General features: G+C 47.3%; 1 protein-coding gene across 2 annotated transcripts in view; it reads left to right on the top strand.

The window, feature by feature from the left end:
- Positions 1 to 11,602: 11,602 nt before the first annotated feature.
- The window catches only part of nrip1a (nuclear receptor interacting protein 1a), a 109,410-nt gene continuing 101,221 nt past the window's right edge, over positions 11,603 to 19,791 (top strand). The window contains exon 1 of one of the 2 annotated variants that reach the window (XM_080203368.1): positions 11,603 to 11,711. The gene's annotated coding sequence lies outside the window, so the exon portion shown is untranslated. Of the gene's footprint in view, positions 12,167 to 19,791 lie in introns of both variants that reach the window. The other variant, XM_080203367.1, reaches the window with a different exon arrangement.

The following is a 19,791-nucleotide window of genomic DNA, read 5'->3' as shown; positions in this document are numbered from 1 at the left end:
CAGGCAACGCGCTCCGGATCACAACTCAACACTCTTAGTGAGTTCTCCTCAGCCCCCCCTGGGTTTTTAACCGATCAGGTCATGTGTCAGTGAGTGACTGACAGCCTCCGTTCTATCACAACCGCCCAGAGAGGGATCTGGTCAGCGTGGATCGAGAAACCGTTCCCCTTGGGGGAAGGCACAAGAAGCAGTGGACACCAGTTTCAGGTGGTTGTAAAGGGACTAAAGGCGACATGAGGACAGATATTCCGAGTGGTTGGAATCCTTGCTCAGAGCAAGGCGGAGGCAGGTTCAATTTTTCATGGGACATGGGCGTCGCTGGCTGGCCAGCATTTATTGCCCATCCCTAGCTGCCCTTGAGAAGGCGTCTTCTTGAGTGTCGGTGGTTGCTTGGCCATTTCAGAGGGTTGTTGAGAGTCAACCACATTGCTGTGGTGCTGAAGTCACATATAGGCCAGACCGGGTAAGGATGGCACAGTGGTGCGCACTGCTGCCTCACAGCACCAGGGACTCGGCCTGGGTCATTGTCTGTGCGGATTTTGCATGTTCTCCCCGTATCTGCGTGGGTTTCTTCCAGTGCTCCGGTTTCCTCCCACAGTCTGAAAGACGTGCTGGTTAGGTGCACTGGCCAAGCTAAATTTTCCATCAGCGTACCCAAACAGGCGGCAGAGTGTGGCAATGAGGGGATTTCCACAATAACGTCATTGCAATGTTAATGTAAACCTAGTTGTGACACTAATAAATAAACCTCCTTCCTAAAGAGCATATTTAAAGTTTATTTATTAGTGTCACAAGCAGGTTTACATTAACGCTGCTATGCAGTTACTTTGAAAATCCCCTCGTTGCCACACTGCAGTGACTATTTGGGTACTGAGGAAAAATTTAGCTTGGCCAATGCACGCGACCAGCATGTCCTTCACACTGTAGGAGGAAACCCACACGGACATGGGGAGAACGTGCAGACTCTGCACAGACACAGACCCACACCAGGAATCGAACCCAGATCCTTGTCGCTGTGAGGTAGCAGTGCTGACCACAGTGCCACCCTGGACCAGAAGGGCTTTTTCCAACAATAGTCAGCAAGTGGATTCTTAATTCTAGATATTTTTTATTTAGTTAAGATTCCACCATCTACTATGGTGGGATTTGAACCCAGGTCTCAGAACATCAGCTGAGTTTCTGAATTAATTGTTTGAGTGATGATACCACTCGAGGCTTTTGAGGGGGAATTGGATAAACACCTGAAGAGAGAGAGAAAAAAAAATTGCAGGTATTTGGGGAAAGGGTGACGGAGTGGAATTCATCCCCATGCTTTTACAGAGAGCTAGCATGAACATAAGGGGCCAAACAGCCTCCTTCCCTGTTGCAACCAAGCTGTGATTTTATGATTTGGAACGCCTCCCCTTATCCTTTATTACTCTCAGGAGAGCAATCGCAGCTTCCCCGCTCTCAGTATTAAAGGAACCAGTGTCTGCTTTTATAATCTTTCAAATATCCAGATGGTGGATTGAAAAAAAAATACTGGACTAAAAGTGGACAGATGGCAGCCCTGGGGTTCCATGGTGAAGTGAATGATTCTGTGCAATAAGTCTCCTGCTGTGACAGTATGACACGCTCAATGAGTACAATTCCCCTTTAAGTAACCCTTATGCCTGGCTGGCATGTAGTGCTTGATGAGTGGGCAGGGACCCAGTCAGAGAAGGTTGCGTACCTTGCTCCTCTTCCGAAGAGGGCTCCTTGACATCCAATTGTGTATTTTTGCATCCAGGTTAGCGAAGACTGCCGGTGTGAAACGACTGCCGCTGATGCTTTCCTTTTCCCGTGTGTTGCCTGTCTACTGTCTTTTTGTCCTGTTTGTGTTACAGGTATCGAGTTTGGGATTGCAGGCGAGGAATGGGATGGACTCACTGCAGCTGAGTTCCCTCTACATCCCCCGCACCCCACCCTCTCTGTGTCCTCTGTTTGTGATTTTGGGGACTTTGACACGGCTCGTTACAAGGGTGGCACAATGGTTAGCACTACTGCCTCACAACGCCAGGGTCCATGGTTCAATTCCACCTCTTGGGTCACTGTCTGTGCAGAGTTTGTACATTCTCCCCATGTCTGCTTGGTTTCCTTCCACACTCCAAAGACATGCAGCTTAGGTGGATTGCCCATGCAAAATTGTCCTATGTGACCCAAGATGTGTTAGTGAGATGGATTAGCCATTGTTAATACGCAGGTTAAGGAGATAGGGTGGGGAAGAGGGCTTGGGCATGATATTCTGTCAGACGTGCAGCATTAATGGGCTGAATGGCCTCTTCTGCACTATAGGGATGCTATGAAAGCTCTCCCCTCGGTTACTGTGCGTGTAACCCTGACTGGCATCTTCAGACAGTTCAAGCAGAACATGATGAAGTAAACTGGAGGAACATGGTAAAGATGTTTGTGAAGTGATGGGGATAACAATTCTCAAAAACAGGACAAAAGAAGTGGTTATGGATTTTAGGGAAAAGCAACTAAATGATCCCGTTCCTGTGAAAATTCTAGATGTACACATAGTCACCAGCTACAAGTATCTGGGTGGCAAATTAGACGATAAGTTGAACTGGAAGGAAAGTGCGCAAGAATGGTGGTGAAAGGACATAGATAATTCTACTACCTCAGGAAACCAAAATTCTTTTGTATAGACTCCATAGCACCTTCCAAATCTGTGACCTCTCCCATCTAGAAAGACAATAACAGCAGACACATGGGAAGTTTCCCTCCAAGCCACTCGCCATTCTAACTTGGAAATCTATCACTATTCCTTCATTGTTGCTGGGTCAAAATCCTGGGACTCCCACAGGGATTGCAACGGCTCCAGGAGACAGATTGCCACCACTTTTTTTTTTAAGGGCAATTAGGAGTGGGCGACAAATACTGGCCTAGTCAGCAACGCTCACACCCCAGGAAAGGCTGGAAAGCGATCCTACAATTGTTAGACTGTAGTTGAGGGTGCTATCCTTTCCGATATCTCACCTGCTGTTACTGACTGAGAGAAGCAGATTCAGGATGCAGAGAGCATTGAACCAAGGATAGTGAATGCTGAATGAGTAGATTTCTGACAAAATTTGCTCTCAAAGAATTTTGACAAAGGTAAAGCATGTCTTAACAAGGAGTATCAGCCCTTATCTCAGGATTACTGTTGGATCCATCCAGGGAAAAGGATACGATCCCTTAGGTGCAGGACAACTCAGATCCTGGACTCACTTGTGTCCTTTCCTATGGGAACTTTTAGCAGTATTTAGAACATTACATTACAGCGCAGTACAGGCCCTTCGGCCCTCGATGTTGTGCCGACCAGTGGAACCAATCTAATGACCCTCTAACCTAAACTATTCCTATGTTATCCATATGCCTATCCACTGACCATTTGAACGCTCTTAAAGTTGGCTTGACACATGGATGAGGATATACACTGCGGGTGGCACTCACTGCCTGATTATGTTAATGCAGTGGAATTGTTTTAATAAATATTTAATTAAAATTAAAGTTTGATGTTTACTTATTAGTCACAAGTAAGGCTTGCATTAACACTGCAATGAAGTTACTGTGAAATTCCCCTAGTTGTCTGGATCTTGTTTGGGTCACTACACTTAACCAGCGCGTCTTTCAGACTGTGGGAGGAAACTGGAACACCTGAAGGAAACCCATGTGGACGTGGGGAGAATGTGCAGACTCCGCACAGACAGTGACCCAAGCCGGGAATCAAGCCCGGCTCCCTGGAGCTGTGAGGCAGCAGTGCTAACCACAACTTTTTCTGTCTTTTATGTTATTCTTTTATTGTTAATCTTCATATAGCTACATATCACCACAGTGGCACGTGGTTAGCGCTGTTGCCGCACAGTGACAGGGACCCGGGTTCGATTCCTGGTCACTGGCTGCGTGGAGGCTGCACATTCTCCCAGGGTCTGCGTGGGTTTCCTCCGGGTGCTCCGGTTTCCTCCCACGGCCTGGAAGGTGTGCTAGGTTAGGTGCTAAATTCTCCCTGAGTGTACCCGAACAATCGCCGGAGTGTGGCCACTAGGGGATTTTCACAGTAACTTCATTGCAGTGTTAATGCAAGCATACTTGTGACAGTAAATAAATAAACTTAAAAAAAAATTATACACTCCACCTAACAGATAAATATTGCAGAAGTTTGAGCAAAAAGTAATGTGCCCAAAACAAATTTCTGTCAGAATAATGAGGTGAATTGAATTAAAACATCAATCTGGTGAAAAACAGGGTGAGTCTTTTTTAACTTCATGGAATGTGGGTGTCACTGGCTCAGCAAGCATTTGTTGTCCATTCCTAATTGCCCTTGAAAGAAGTGGTTTATTAGGTCATTATGAACCAGATGGCTTCGTGGCAAATGACAACATGTCATCATTACTGAGACTAGCTTTCAATTGCAGATTTTTATAAATGGAATTTAAATTCCTCCAACTACAATGAAGGGAATTGAACCCACTTCTCCAGATGCATTAGCCTGAGCCGCTGGATGACTGATCCAGTGATGTTACCCTCTGCGCTGACATTCCCTCCAAATGTTGTGGGTGGTTGATCCAGGGGCCAATTCAGGGTCATGCGTTCCTGCCCTGGGTCTCTGTCCGACTGAATGGACCAATTATAGGCTACAAATCTTTGGGCACAAACACCACCAGGCCTCAATCACCCCCTCCCCCCACCTCAAAATCTGCCCTCCCCCCATCCGCCCTCCCCCCAGTTAACCTCCTTTGTTAATCTAACCAGCACTGGGGGCTAAAGAAACATGAATCGTAGAATCAAAGAGTCCCTACAGCGCAGAAGGAGGCCATTCGGTCCATCAAGTCTTGCATCAACAACAATCTGACCCAGGCCCTATCCCCCATTTACTTACCCCACTGATCTCCCTGACACTAAGGGGCAGCTTAGGATGGCCAATCAACCTATCCCACACCTTTTTGAAGCCTTTAAGTTAGTGGGATCTGGAGTACAGGACTTTCTTTTCTTTCTGTCTTTCTTTGACGCCACACTGCCTCACCATTGATGCGTTTTGACTCAAATTGATGCAGCTTGATGTACAGGTTGCTGCCATTTTGGTCGATTGGTGAGCAGCTCCTCCTAGAACCTCCCGAATGTACCACCGTGATTTGGGAGCCATCATTGTGAAATGGGGGCCACACTTGCCTATTCCACTGTGAGACGGGGGCTGTTTTTGACATTTCCAAAGCCAGGAGATAGCCTAATCCAATCTTCTTTTGCTTGTTTGTAATCCCACATATCTGGCCCTGGAAACCAGCGGACAACCCGCCTGAAAACCAAGCGGGGGAGTCACCCCATCGCTCCTTTTGGGGGGGGGTCTGAGGTGACCCATTAAAGAATCCACGTTACATCTCTGATACAGCGGTCAAAGTTCACACCTTTTCTTGGCTGTTTTGCCACTTCAATCCACTAAGATGCTGCAGTTGATTTATTTAATTCACCAACATTTTATTACGTTCCTTCCAGCCCAAGCGACCCCCCTCCCCCCCACCATCTGCATTCTCCTGACTCCCCACTCCCATTGCCTGAGGAGGGGGAGCAAGGGGGTGGGTGGGAGTCACACGCTCGCAGGAATAACGCCCCCAACCGATTCTGCAGCTCACACCCTGTCCCCGTGCCAGCTGTTTTAACCTGCCATTTTGCGACACAGCACGTTACTATGGAAACCCGTGCCACTAGGCCTCAACCACAACCTCCCACTGCCCCCCCACTTCAACAATTAACCTTCCTTGCCAGGCTAACCAGCTGCAGCAGCAACACCGAGGGCCAAAGGAGGCACCTTTAAGATTAACCAGCCTGACAACCCTTTCGATAGCATTTCATGAATTCGAAGGATGTTTGCAATGATACGTTAACGTTCTGGATTGAAGAATTCTGCAGAGCAGGCTTTAGAATCCCCACAGTGCAGAAGGAGGCCATTCGGCCCATCGAGTCTGCACCAACTCTCTGACAGGGCATCTTACCCAAGCCCATCCCCATAACTCCATGTACATATCCCACTAATTCCCCTAATCTTGGGACCGTAAGTGGCAATTTAGCATGGCCAATGCACCTAACTCGCACATCTTTGGAGTGTGGGAGGAAACTGGGGCACTTGGAGAACTCTCTCCACCTCCTTCCATCGGGAAAAAGATACAACAGTCTGAGAAAAGCACCAACTGACTCAAGAACAGTTTCTTCTCTGCCGCCATCAGACTTTTGAATGGACTTACCTTGCATGAATTTGATTTTTATTGTCCATTCCTAATTGCCCTCCATTTCAGAGGACATTTGAGAGTCAACCACATTGTTGTGGCTCTGGAGTCATATGTAGGCCAGACCAGGTGAGGATGGCAAATTTCCTTCCCTGAAGGACGTTAGTGAACCTGATGGGTTTTCCTGACAATCGACAATGGTCATCAGTAGATTCTTAATTTCGGATTTTTTTTATTGAATTAAAATTGTACCATCTGCCATGGTGGGATTCGAACCCGGGTCCCCAGAACATTAGTCGGAGTAGACACATTCCTGGAGGTTTAATCACATGACCTTTCATCTTGAAATGCCCCTGCCCTTGAAGCTTCTGCCATTGGCTGTCCATCTTTGAACCAACTGGAGAGCAAAGTGACTCTAAATTCTGGATGCTAAATTCCTGGAGGATCCTCAGACAGTTCTGGAGCTTTGGCTAATCCTGTGTTCGGATATTCCCCGGGAGGCCACAAGAGGCCTTTCACTACTGGCTGGAATCCCACCAGAAAAGCGCCATGAATATCGAATGATTTCCCCAACCCCCAAACTCCCCTGGTCCCTTTCCCCAGAAACTGAACAGGAGCCAGAAACCATCCCATTCCAAATCTATGGAGCAGAGGAACACAGCGACATAGATCCATGGCCCACTTTGTTTTTATTAATTCGCTCTTGGGATTTTGGTGTCACTGGCATTTATCTTCTCTCAGAGAAGGTCATCTGTGTTTGGAGTTCTCCACGCCAGGAAGCAGTGAAGGCTGGGCCACCGAATATTTTCAAGGCCAGGAATGGGGAGTTTGTCATGTGAGGAGCAATTGAGGAATCTGGGTCTGTCCTTGATGGAGTTTAGAAGGATGAGGAAGGATCTAATTGAAGCTTACAGAATTTTGAGAGGCCTGGATAGAGTGGGCATGAAGAGGATGTTTCCAGTAGTGGGACAGACTAGAACACGGGGGCACAACCTCAGAGTGTAGGGACACTCCTTTAAAACAGAGACGAGGGGGAATTTCTTCAGCCAGAGGGTGGTGAATCAATGGAACTCATTGCCACAGAGGACTTGTGGAGGCCAGGGCATTGAGTGTCTTTAAGACAGAAAAATAGGTTCCTGATCAATAAGGGGATTAAGAGTTACGGAAAGAAGACAGGAGAATGGGGATGAGAATCGTATCAGCTATGATTGAATGGTGGAGCAGATTCAATGGGCTGAATGGCCTAATTCTGCTCCAATACCTAACGGTCTAATGGCCTAAGGCTGCACTAGACAGATTATTACTCGATAAGGGAGCCAAAGGCTTGAAGGCTTAGACAGGAAAGTGGAGTTAAGGCCACAGTCAAATCAGCCGTGGTTTTAATGAATGAGAGACCAAGCTTGAGGGGCCGAATGGCCTAGCCCAGTTCATGTTTCCTATCCCCTGGAATTGAGTAGCTTGCTAGATCTTTCTGGTTAATTAAAGGTCCATCATATTATTATGGGTCTGGAGTTACATGGAGACAGATTGGGTAAAGATGGCAGATTTCCTTCCCTAAAAGGCATTAATGAACCAGATGGGTTTTTACAACAATCAGATAGATTCATTATTATAATGAATGCACCTAGCATCTTATCTGTGATTTGTTAAATTTAAATCCTCCCAGCTACTTGTGTGGAAAATGTAGATCTCATATTTCTGCAGCTCTCTACAAGAGGTCGAAATAAAAATGGAAGGTATTGGATAAACTCAGCAGGCTGGGTAGCGCCTGCAGAGGGGGAAACAGAGTTAATGTTTCAGTTCTGCTGAAAGGTCACAGACCTGAACCTGAACATTAACTCTGTTTCTCTCTCCAGAGATGCTGCCTGACCTGCTGAGTGTTTCCAGCATTTCCCGTTGTTACTTCACCTTCCCAACATTTTGATTTAGGGAAAGAGGTGAATATTTGTTACACAGCGTGTTATTAAAACTCAGAGTGCGTTGTCTGGAAAACTGAGGGGTGGAGTGTGAATCAAAAGTGCATTTCCTTTATAACTTTACTATTTTATTATCACAGTTACTGTATTTGTCCACAGACAAACTCTGGGCTGGTGAATCCATTAAGAAATCTGACAACACCAGATTTCTTACTGTGTCCAACGCCGGCATCTCCACATCCTGATGGTCAAAGAACAAAGAACAACACAGCACGGGAAACAGGCCCTTCGGCCCAACGAGCCTGTGCCGCCATTTTAACAAAGCATTTTTTCTACACCTCCCTTGACTCGTGTCTATGCTTATGGTACCCCCATTGGAAACCAGATTCAGGGACAATTTGTTACATCCATCAGCCTAAGAGCACATCTTTGGGGTGTGGGAGGAAACCGGAGCCCCCGGAGGAAACCCACGCAACCACAGGGAGAATGCACAAACTCCCACAGACACAGGCCCAAATCCATGCGTCTGCACAGCTAGCAGTGCTAGTCACTGAGCTGTTGTGGTGCCCATTGCAGTGCTGATGGAGAGCTGCGTCGTTGGAGATGCCATCGCACTATCGAATCATAGAATCATTACAGCTCAGAAGGAGGCCATTCGACCCATCGAGTCTGCACCAACTCCTTGATAGAGTATCTTACCCAGGCCCTTTCCCCTGATCTATCCCCATGACCCCAGACATTTAACATGGCTATTCCGCCTAATCTACACATCTTTGGACTGTGGGAGGAAACCAGAGTCCCCGGAGGAAAGCCATGGAGATATGGGAAGGACATGCAGATTCCATATAGACAGTCACCCAAGGCCAGAATTGAACCCTGCACAGTGGAGCAGCAGTGCTAACCACTGTGCCGCCATGCCACCTCTGAGACATGAAACTGATGCCCTGTTTTTCCTCAGTGGGCTTCGCTCAGCCGCCATCTTTGACGCCAGGTGATCCGGTCATTATTACAATGCTGTTAATGGGAGCTTCCCTTTGGTTTGGGGGCTTTGACTGTCATTCCTTGCATGGACTCTTCCTATGAAGCTTACGTTGGAATTTAATCCGCTGGGAGAATCATTAGCTTCCCCAAGCAAGCCTGGTTACTGCTGGGTATGGGGGTGTAGGAGGAGGTGGGGGGGGCGGGAGGAGTGGAGGCAGGGAGCAAGATGTAGTGTGGGGGGTGTGAGATGTGAACTCTGATCACTCGTCGCCTCCAAGAACTGCCTGAATCCAACTTTCCGAGGGAAGAGTGGTCCACCCTCAACAGATTCAGAAACCAGCCACTGCCCTGCTGGGCCAAGCCCCACAGGTGGGGCCAGCCCCTCATGTGCTTGTGGGATTCCTCAACACCGGTGCCCCACAAGGCTGTGCCCTCAGCTCCCTGGTATACTCCTTATACTCTTACGACTGTGCAGCCAAATTCCCCTGCAATTCGATTTTCAAGTTGGCTGACAATCCCATCGCAGTGGGTCGGATCTTAAACAATGATGACAGGGAATGAGACAGAGAATCTGGTGAGCTGGTGCGATGGCAATAATCTCTCCCTCAATGTCAACAAAATGAAAGAGATTATTATTGACTTCAGGAAGCATAGAGGAGAACATGCCCCTATCTACATCAATGGGGAATGAGTAGAAATGGTCCAGACCTTCATGTTTTTAGGTGTCCAGATCACCAACAACCTGTCCTGGTTCCCCCAATGCCGACACTATACTTACGAAAGCCCACCAATACCTCTACTTTCTCAGAAGACTAAGGAAATTTGGCATGACAGCTACGACTCTCACCATCTTTTACAGATGCACCATAGAAAGCATGCTTTTTGGTTGTATCACAACTTGATATGGCTCCTGCTCTGCCCAAGACCTGCAAGGGACTACAAAAGATCGTGAATACAGCCCAATCCATCACGTAAACCAGCCTCTCACCCATTGACACTGTCTATACTTCTCACTGCCTTGGAAAAGCAGCCAGCATAATTAAGGACCCCCCACGCATCCCGGACATTCTCTCTGTTATCTTCTGTTGGGAACAACATAGAAAAGTCCGAGGTCATTCATCCCTGCTGCCATCAGACACTTGAATGGACCTACCTTGCATTAAGTTGATCTTTCTCTACACCCTAACTATGCCTGTAATACTACATTCTGTACTCTCTCCTTTCCTTCTCCATGAATGGTATGCTTTGTTTGTACAGTGTGCAAGGAACAATACTTTTCACTGTACGCTAAAAAAGTAAAGTTTATTTATTTATTAGTCACAAGTAGGTTTACATTCACACTGCAGTGAAGTTACTGTGAAAATCCCTGCATCACCTCACTCCGACACCTGTTCATATAATACACGTGATAATAATAAATCAAACCAACTCAAATCAAATCAAAATCAAAAGGAGAGAGCAAACTATGCACCAACTTCATAGGCGAGGGTCCAATCCACAGAGTCAGCGGGGGCCTATCCGCACTCAATACAGCAGAAGCGGAAAAAACGGCTGGGTTTAGAAACTTTGCATTGGCTAAACAAGTAAAACATGGGATCTTGCTGTGCACAAATTGCTGAGAGGTTTCCTACATTATAACCTTATATCAAGTTGATCTTTCTCTGCGCTTTAGCAATGGGGTACAGATCAGCTGGATAGTCAATAACTTTTTCCAAAGGTAGGGGCGTCTAAAACGAGAGGGCAGAGGTTCAAGGTGAGAGGGGAGAGATACAAAAGTGTCCAAGGGACAATTTCTTCACACAGAGGGTGGTGAGTGTCTGGAATGAGCTGCCAGAGGCAGCAGTAGAGGCGGATACAATTTTGTCTTTGAAGAACTGTTTAGATAGTTACAGGGGTAAGATGGGTATAGAGGGATATGGGCCAAATGCGGGCAGTTGGGACTAGCTTAGGGGTTAAAAAAAGAGCAGCATGGACAAGTTGGGCCAAAGGGCCTGTTTCCATGCTGTAAACCTCAATGATTCTATGGCTGTAACACTATATTCTGCACCCTCCTTTCCCTTCTCCCCTGGGTACTCTATGAACAGTATGCTCTCTCTGCATTTCACCGTATCCCAATAAATGTGACAATAATTCAAATCAAATGAAATCACCCTTCAAAAATAGTTCCCTTAGCTGTAAGATACTTTGTGGGCATGGTCTGGGGGTCACCTCAGGCGCTATGTAAATGCAAATTCTCCCTTTGGTGCAGCCGAAGAGAGAGGAACAAAGAGTCACAAGAATAATGAATAAAATGAAGTGGGGGGGGTGGGGGAAGAACAGGAAGAGAAATGTTTGTCAAGAAACATCTCGGCCAAAAACCTTTGGTCAGGCCAGAGAGTGACTGGGGTGGGTGACCACAAGGGGTTAAACACTGACAGCTCCAGTGTCTGTAGGGGAGTCTAATCCCAGAGTTTGCTAGTGTTGACTGGTGGAGCTTTCAGCCTGTAGTGTGTGTGTGTGTGTGTGTTTTTCTCTACATGTCTTCAGCTGGGAGGTGCCTAAGCTTTAAGTCGGACTGGACTGCCTCATTCTCCATGTGGCCTGGCTAAGGAAGGTTTGTGTTGCTGTGTGTGTGTGAGTCAGAGACAGAAAGAACATCTCGTTTGAATAAATCAGGCGATCATTTCCAAATCTGCCATTAATAATCGCGCGCACACACACACACACACACATATATTTCTGGATGAGACCTTGCTTCGACCCATTTGTGTGTGTGTGTGTGTGTTTTTTTATACGCTGGATCGCGGACAGAGGACACATTTACAGCCTGGTTACTTTGTATTTGCTGCGAACTGAGCTTTGGATACATCGGTCGGAAAAGCGTGAAGCAAAACCGGGGAAGGCAGCAAACAACATGACACATTTCAGCTTTCTCTTCTTGTATCCATTGAAAAACTGCAGCGTTCCTTCACCCTGACCGGGATTTCCGGAGCTGGTCTTGCTCTGTATGTGTGTGTGTGCCTTCTGCTTTAAAAAAAAAGCCAAAGTGGGGGTAGTTTTGGAAATCAGGTAAGAGGGAATCTATCTTTCCATTCCATTTATAAAATCGCAGATCTCGTATCTGCTGATGTTTTATTTTTAAGATGTTAATGTAAATGTTGGGGTGGCTGGGTGGTGGTGGTGGGGGGGGGGGGTTGTTTAAAAACGCGTGGCTAATAAGGAGTCAGTTTCAGTCCGGTGAAATTGACCAAATGCTGTGCCCAAGCTCTCAGACCCTTTGCTCTTTCTGAATTGGGATCCTCATTCGTTTCCCTCCCACCACCCCTTGTTGAAGAGAGGCCTCTGCCTTCCTCTGTAATAAAACCACTGACATTTCAGAGAGAAACCAGAGAATGCCTTTTGTTTTTTTTCCCCCTCTCTCTCTCTCAAAGGGGAGGGTTTCTTTTATATCACATTCCTTGTCAAAGGCTAATTAACCAGACCACTGGCTTGTGTTGTGTTGTGTGTATGTGTTTGCATTTATTTTATTTGGATATGTGGGCCTTCGTGTCCTGTTTTCCCTCTCGCAGCCTCAGGAAAAGGGCAGTGTCTGGTGGTGTTCAGGGCTGTCTTTCCCATTCCCCCCACACAATATCAAAAAAGAAAACGTCCACCTCATAATGTCCATTTCTGGGGAATTTTGTAAACAGGAGATTGTAAGCTACCCCTACAGGTCTTGATGTATCATTGTGTTCAGTGGTCAGTGCACAGAGGTTACAGGGTGAACCATTGGAATTATTATTAGCCGCAAGCTATTGATTGCTAATGTGGTTAATGTTTATTATATGTATATATCTAAAATACAGTCTGCAGTTTCTCGGATTTTGTTTTCGGTCTGTCCACTCTGCTCCCCTGCCACCCCTTGCCCTAACGACACTGATCCCCTCCGCTCCCCCCCAACCCCCCCCCCCCCCCCCCCCCGCCTCCCTGCCCTGGAGTGGGATCCCCGTTGCACCCAGGTTCTTGTTGCCCAGTGTAAGCCTGAGCCACAGGGGGCCTGTCATCAATTGCATTGCAGAGGGTACCGTACCTCCCCTATCTCCTCAATGGCAGAGCCCTCTGGCATCACCGGCCCCACTCTCTGGAGCGAGCCCTCCCCTCGTTGCTTTGCTCCCTCTTCACCCCTTCCAAAGGCCTCCTCGCACCAACAACAACTAGTTTTGGTGTAGCACCATTTAATGTTGCAAGACGCCCCGAGGTGCCTTCACTGTTGGCACAATTGTGACAGTGTGAATGAAATGCCACATCAGAACAAGCTAGGGACGCGGTTTCAAAAGCTTACTCAAGGAGGTAGTTTTTCACAAGGAGAGAGAGAGGCCGAGAGGTTTTAGGGAGGGAATTCCAGAGCTTGGGGCCCAGGCAGTCAAAGGCACGGCTGCCAGTGGTGGGGGAGAGCATGTGGGAAGTGCCCGGGAGACCAGAACTGGAAGAACGCAGAGTTCTCCGAGGGTTGGGATAGGTTACAGAGATAGGGAGGGGGGGCAAGGCAGTGGGAGGATGTGAAAACAAGGATGAGAATTTTAAATTTCAGGCATTGCTGGAAAGTGATCCTTTTGGCTGCTGATATCTCCTTTTCCTGTCTGCTCCAGCTCTTGAAGTGACTTGAGGCAGACTCCCTGCCTCACAGCACCCGAGAATCAATCCAGTTGCTGTAATCGTGATCAAGCCCTGTCCCATCCGATGCCCCACACACACACACTCACACACACACAGAAACACACACACACACACACACACACACACACACAGAAACACACACACACACAGAAACACACACACACACTGAAACACACACACACACACACACACAGAAACACACACACACACACTGAAACACACACACACACACACTGAAACACACACACACACTGAAACACACACACACACTGAAACACACACACACACACACTGAAACACACACACACTCAGACACACGTGCACACACACACACTGAAACACACACACACACACACTGAAACACACACACACACTGAAACACACACACACTCAGACACACGTGCACACACACGCACTGAAACACACACACACACACACACTGAAACACACACACATAGAGAAACAGACACACACACACGCACATGCACACACATACACACATGCGCACACACACTCACACACAGACACACACACTGAAACAGACACACACACACACAGAAACACACACACACAGAAACACACACACACAGAAACACACACACACAGAAACACACACACACACTGAAACAGACACACACACACACACACAAACACATGCACACACACACACATACTCATGCACACACGCACACACACATACACATAGACACACACTCACACACACATAGACGCACACACAGACACACTAAGACACACACATAGACAAACACACTAATACATACAAACACTAATACACAAACACACACCAATACACACACACACTAACACACACACAAACATACACACTCATTCATACTTACACACTCATTCATACTTACACGCACACACACACTCACTATTTCACTCACACTCTCTCACACACACGTGTACACACACACACACACACACAGACACACACACAGACACGCAAGAGCAGGAACCATGGCTGATTTCTCCCTTTCCTTGACAACTCTGGAAACTTGAGGGCAATTTCAGCAATCAACTCTTGTTCCAATTAAGATTAATTAATTTAGCAGAGGCAGAGAATCTAATTTAGAATTTCACTGGTCTATACAGTTCACTTATTGTCTTTTTTTGTGTGTAACTATATGTGATAAAATCTTGCATTAATGTTCATCACACACAGTGTTTGAACTGCCCTCAGTATTGTTTTCATAAACCGGGAGGTGGTATTATTCTCTCTTGGGATTGGGTGACATTGATGGCCCATCCCTAGTTTCTGAAGGAGGCTGGTGGTGAGCCTCCATCTTAAAGTTCAGTATAACCCAGTAACCTGAGGAAAGCTGTTCAGATATACTGTGTGGGCCTGGAGTCACGCACAAGTAGGCCAGGGCTGGCCACGGCCCACAGTCTCTATGAAGGAATGTAGGTTTGTTTTTAAAACAATGACAGCCTCATGGTCACTTTTACCAAAACCTGCTTCTTATTTCCAGATCTATATAAAAAAAAGTAGGTTCAAATTGCAATAATGAGATTTGATGTTGTGTTCTCTGGATTATGAATCCAGTAGAGTCACAGAGGTTTCCAGCATGGAAACAGGCCCTTCAGCCCAATTTGTCCATGCCGCCCTTTTTTTAAACCCCTAAACTAGTTCCAATTGCTCGCATTTGGCCCATATCCCTCTATACTCCATCATACCTGTGTAACTGCCTAAATGCTTTTTAAAAGACAAAATTGTACCCTCCTCTACTGCTGCCTCTGTCAGCTAGTTTCAGACGCTCACCACCCTCTGTGTGAAAAAGAAATGCCCCTCTGGACCTGATTGTGTCTCTCCCCTCTCACAAAGGACAAGAACAAAGAAAATGACAGCACAGGAATAGGCCCTTCGGCCCTCTAAGCCTGTACCGACCATGCTGCCCGTTTGAACCAAAACCCCCTACCCTTCTGGGGACCATATCCCTCCATTCCATTTCTATTCATGTATTTGTCCAGACACCCCTTAAGAGTCACTATCGTATCTACTTCCACTACTGCCCCCGGCAGCGAGTTCCAGGCACCCACCACCCTCTGTGTAAAAAAACTTGTCTCGTACATCTCCTTTAAACCTTGCCCCTTGCATGTTAAACCTACGCCCTCAGTAATAATTGTACATAGGATTAGCTGGAGCAATTGGGCCTCTTTCCATGCTGTGTTGCTCTCTGACTTTAGGCTAAGCTGTGTGTGTGGTCAGCCCTGTTGGTTGACGGGGTGAGCAGCTTGTATAGTTTCATCTCACGGAGCAACCTGACATCATATGTATTGACTGCATGGTCATATCGATTCTGAGGCCTGAGATGAGGTAACTGCTCTTATCCAGGGACATGACCTAGGACAGAGGGGGAGGAGAGAACCTCAGTCTGGGTTCCTTCTCCTTATTGCTACTCAGCTATTCGGGGGAAGTATCGCAGTGTGGATGTTGACTTGAGGGTTGGGATCACTCTTAGTTCTCGCCTGCTTCCCTGATTAATCAGCTAGCTGATGGTCTGCGAACAGGCTCATGTGTGGCTGTTCGGAGTCAGATACCAGAGCAATAGCTCACAGTGGGTAGTGTACTTGCCTCTGCGTCGAAAACCCTAGATTCAAGAACTGCCCCGGGACTCGATGGTCATAGAATCTTTACAGTACAGAAGGAGGCCATTTGGCCCACGGAGTCCATTCTGATTCCAATCCCACCCAGGCCCTATTCCTGCAACCCCTCACATTTACCCTGCTAATCCCCCTGACACTAGCGTCAATTTAGCACGGTCAATCCACCTAACCTGTCCATCTTTGGACTGTGGGAGGAAGCTAGAGCACCTGGAGAAAACCCACACAGACACGGGGAGAACATGCAAACTGCGCACAGGCAGTGACCCAAGCCGGGAATCGAATCTGGGTCCCCGGCGCTGTGAGTCAGCAAGGCTAACCACCATGCCACCCAAGGATGGTGTGTGTCCTTAGTGCATCAAACAGGTTGCAAATTGACTTGTGAATTCTCCCAACACGCATTGCTGACAGGCCGTAGGAGTGGGAGGGATTCCCAGCTAGTCGTGTGATGGAAAGAACATTGGATCCTCCACCATCCGTATCTACAGCTCCAGACTGTACTGTGTATGCAAAAGGGAACGTTGCCACAGCAACCTAGAGTCCCTGAGTGAACTGCAAACACAACACCAGCAGCGAGATCTAAAACTATACCCCAGCGGGTGGTTTGAGGGAGAGAGTTTTGGAGCCGGCACTTTACGAATGAAGGGAAGGAAGATTAAGAGAGGTGAAAAGAAAGAAGGCTTTGCATTTATAAGGTCGATGGTCTCTTAAAAAGAAATGTTGGTTTGTTTTTAAAGGAAGATAGTTTTGAAGTATAGACACTTTTCAGAAAGTCCCATAGCCAGGCTTTGCACAGCAAGCTCCCGCAGACTGCAAAAACCAGCAGCTGATCTGTTTCCGGGGTGTTGATTGAGGGATTAATGTTAGTCAGGCCACTGAGCAGGGGGATGCTCCCCTGTCCACTTTAACATATTGCCACAGGACCCTCCACATTCACCTCGGGGGTCAGATAGGGGCTGGGTTTAACATCTCAGGCACTTCCAGCAATGCGGCACTCCCTCAGTGCTGACACTGCCAGCCTGTATTTAGCGCTCTGGTTTCTGGGGTGGGACTCGAAGCTGCGACCTTCTGAGTCCAAAGTGAAACAGTACCAGCCGCTGACGGGGATGTCATGGAGAACCGATGGGGTGGGGTGGGGTGGGCGGAAGGGGGTGGTTGAGTGCTGGGTTGATCATGATTAGGGTATAAAGAGTGAAGTGAAAGGAATTACAACACTTGCAAAACAAAGTGTTTGGCGAGTATATTTACCTTCTCCTGCTTTGTTGATATTGGAATGGACTCTGCTCCTCCGCACTTTCCTCTCTTGTTTTTGTGAGCTTCGGAGTACAGCATCCTTCCTCAGTACCTCGATCTCGTCGTCTGTTCCTCCATTTCAGTCATAGGAACGTAGAAGCTAAAGACAGGAGTGGGCTGTTTGACCCTTCGAGCCTGCTCCGCCATTCATCCTGATCATGGCATTCGATATCTTGATGCCCCCTTCCCCCCCCGCCCCCCATATCCCTTGATCCCTTTGACCCCAAGAGCTATATCTAATTTTTTCTTGAAATCACACAACGTTTTGGCCTCAATTACATTCTGTGGGAGTGAATTCCAAACATTCGCCTCCCTCTGGGTGAAGAAACTTCTCCTCACCTCAGTTCTAAAAGGTTTACCCCTCATCCTCAAACTATGACCCCCAATTCTGGACTCCCCCACCATTGGGAACCTTTCTTTCTGAATCTGTTCTGTCTACTCCTGTTAGAATTTGATAAGTTTCTGTGAGATCCCGTCTCACTCTTCTAAACTCTGCTGTAATGAAATGGAGGTTCTCCAACCTCACTTCAGTGGGAGCCTGGTGTGAACCCCCAGCCAGATGGCACCCACAATCTTTCAAAGGTTACCCAAGGTGCTATTTCATTGTAAGTTTCTCAGTTTGAGGGTCCATTCTGTTTACATGGATGAATCCCGAAATCCGGACCGAAGCCGGACATAAGAAACGGGAGCTGGAGGTGTCATACGGCCTCCTCTGCTGTTCGTGACTATTCTTCAACCTGAACTCCACTTTCTCTTATCCGCGACAATCTATCGATCCCAGTTGTGAAGAATCTCAATGATCATAGACTGTTATCAAATGACCCACCAGTCTGGCTGACATGTCTACACGGAGGGTGGCGAATGTCTAGAGCGCGCTGCCCGGGGAGGTGTTGGGAGCAGGTACGATAGTGGCATTTAAGGGGCATCTAGACAAATACATGAATAGGACGGGAATGGAAGGATACGGACTCTGTAAGTGCATACTGTTTTAGTTTAGGCATCATGATCGGTGCAGGCTTGGAGGGCCGAAGGGCCTGGTCATCTGCTGTACTGTTCTTTGTCCTTTGATAATCCAGAGCTTTCTGGGGTGGAAAATTCCAAAATTCGCACCCCTCTGAGAGAAGAAAGTTCTCCGCATCTTAACGTGGGTGTGTTGTAGATATAATGTGCTACTTATGGTAGTCTCCTCTGGTTAGTGAGCTGGGCACAGCCTCCATGGTCACTAGCAATGGGAGATATCACCTCCAAATGTGTGTTTTTATTTATTCCTTCCAGGGATGTGGACATCACTGGCAAGATCAGAATTTGTTGCCCGTTGCGTTTGATCTGTGCAGGTTTTGCTGGGCCAGAGTAAACCACATTGCTGTAGGTCTGGAGTCACATGTAGGCCAGACTGGGTAAGGATGATTTCATTCCCTAAGGGGCATTAGTGATCCATATGGGTTTCGATGATGGTCTGTGATTGTTTCACAGTCACTAAGATGAGCTTTGAATCCCCAATTTTTCCACCTGTGGCAGTGGGATTTTGGCCCTGGGCCTTTGTGTGACCAGTTCAATGGCCTTAGCACAATGCCACCATCTCTTCTCCTCATGGGAGAAGGGCCTATTAATTGAGCTAGTCATTTACTGACCGTGGTTACTGACTCACACTGGCCCCACTCCCTCATCCCAACACCCCAAATTTAAAATTCTCATCTCCATGTTCAAATGTCTCCTTAGCTTCACCCCACCTCTCTCGCTGTGACCAATTCCGGCCTGACAACTCTTCTCTCCCCTTGCTCCTCACTACCAGTGACTCTGTTCTCCTCTGGCTCATTGGGTAGCACTCCCACCTCTGAATCAGGTGGTTGCAAATTCAAGTCTCCGTACCGAACTTGAGAACAAAAATCTGGGATTGAACATAAGAACATAAGAAATAGGAGCAGGAGTAGGCCATCTAGCCCTTCGAGCCTGCCCCGCCATTCAATAAGATCATGGCTGATCTGAAGTGGATCAGTTCCACTTTCCCGCTTTCTCCCTATAACCCTTAATTCCCTTGCCTACCAAAAACCTATCTATCCGTGTCTTAAATATATTCAGCGAGGTAGTTTCCACCACTTCAATGGGCAGAGAATTCCAGA

This window comes from Carcharhinus amblyrhynchos, chromosome 15 (assembly GCF_965287045.1).
Source record: "Carcharhinus amblyrhynchos chromosome 15, sCarAmb.v2.hapA, whole genome shotgun sequence".
In the NCBI taxonomy this organism is placed as follows: Eukaryota; Metazoa; Chordata; class Chondrichthyes; order Carcharhiniformes; family Carcharhinidae; genus Carcharhinus; species Carcharhinus amblyrhynchos.
This window is presented reverse-complemented; position numbering and strand designations above follow the sequence as displayed.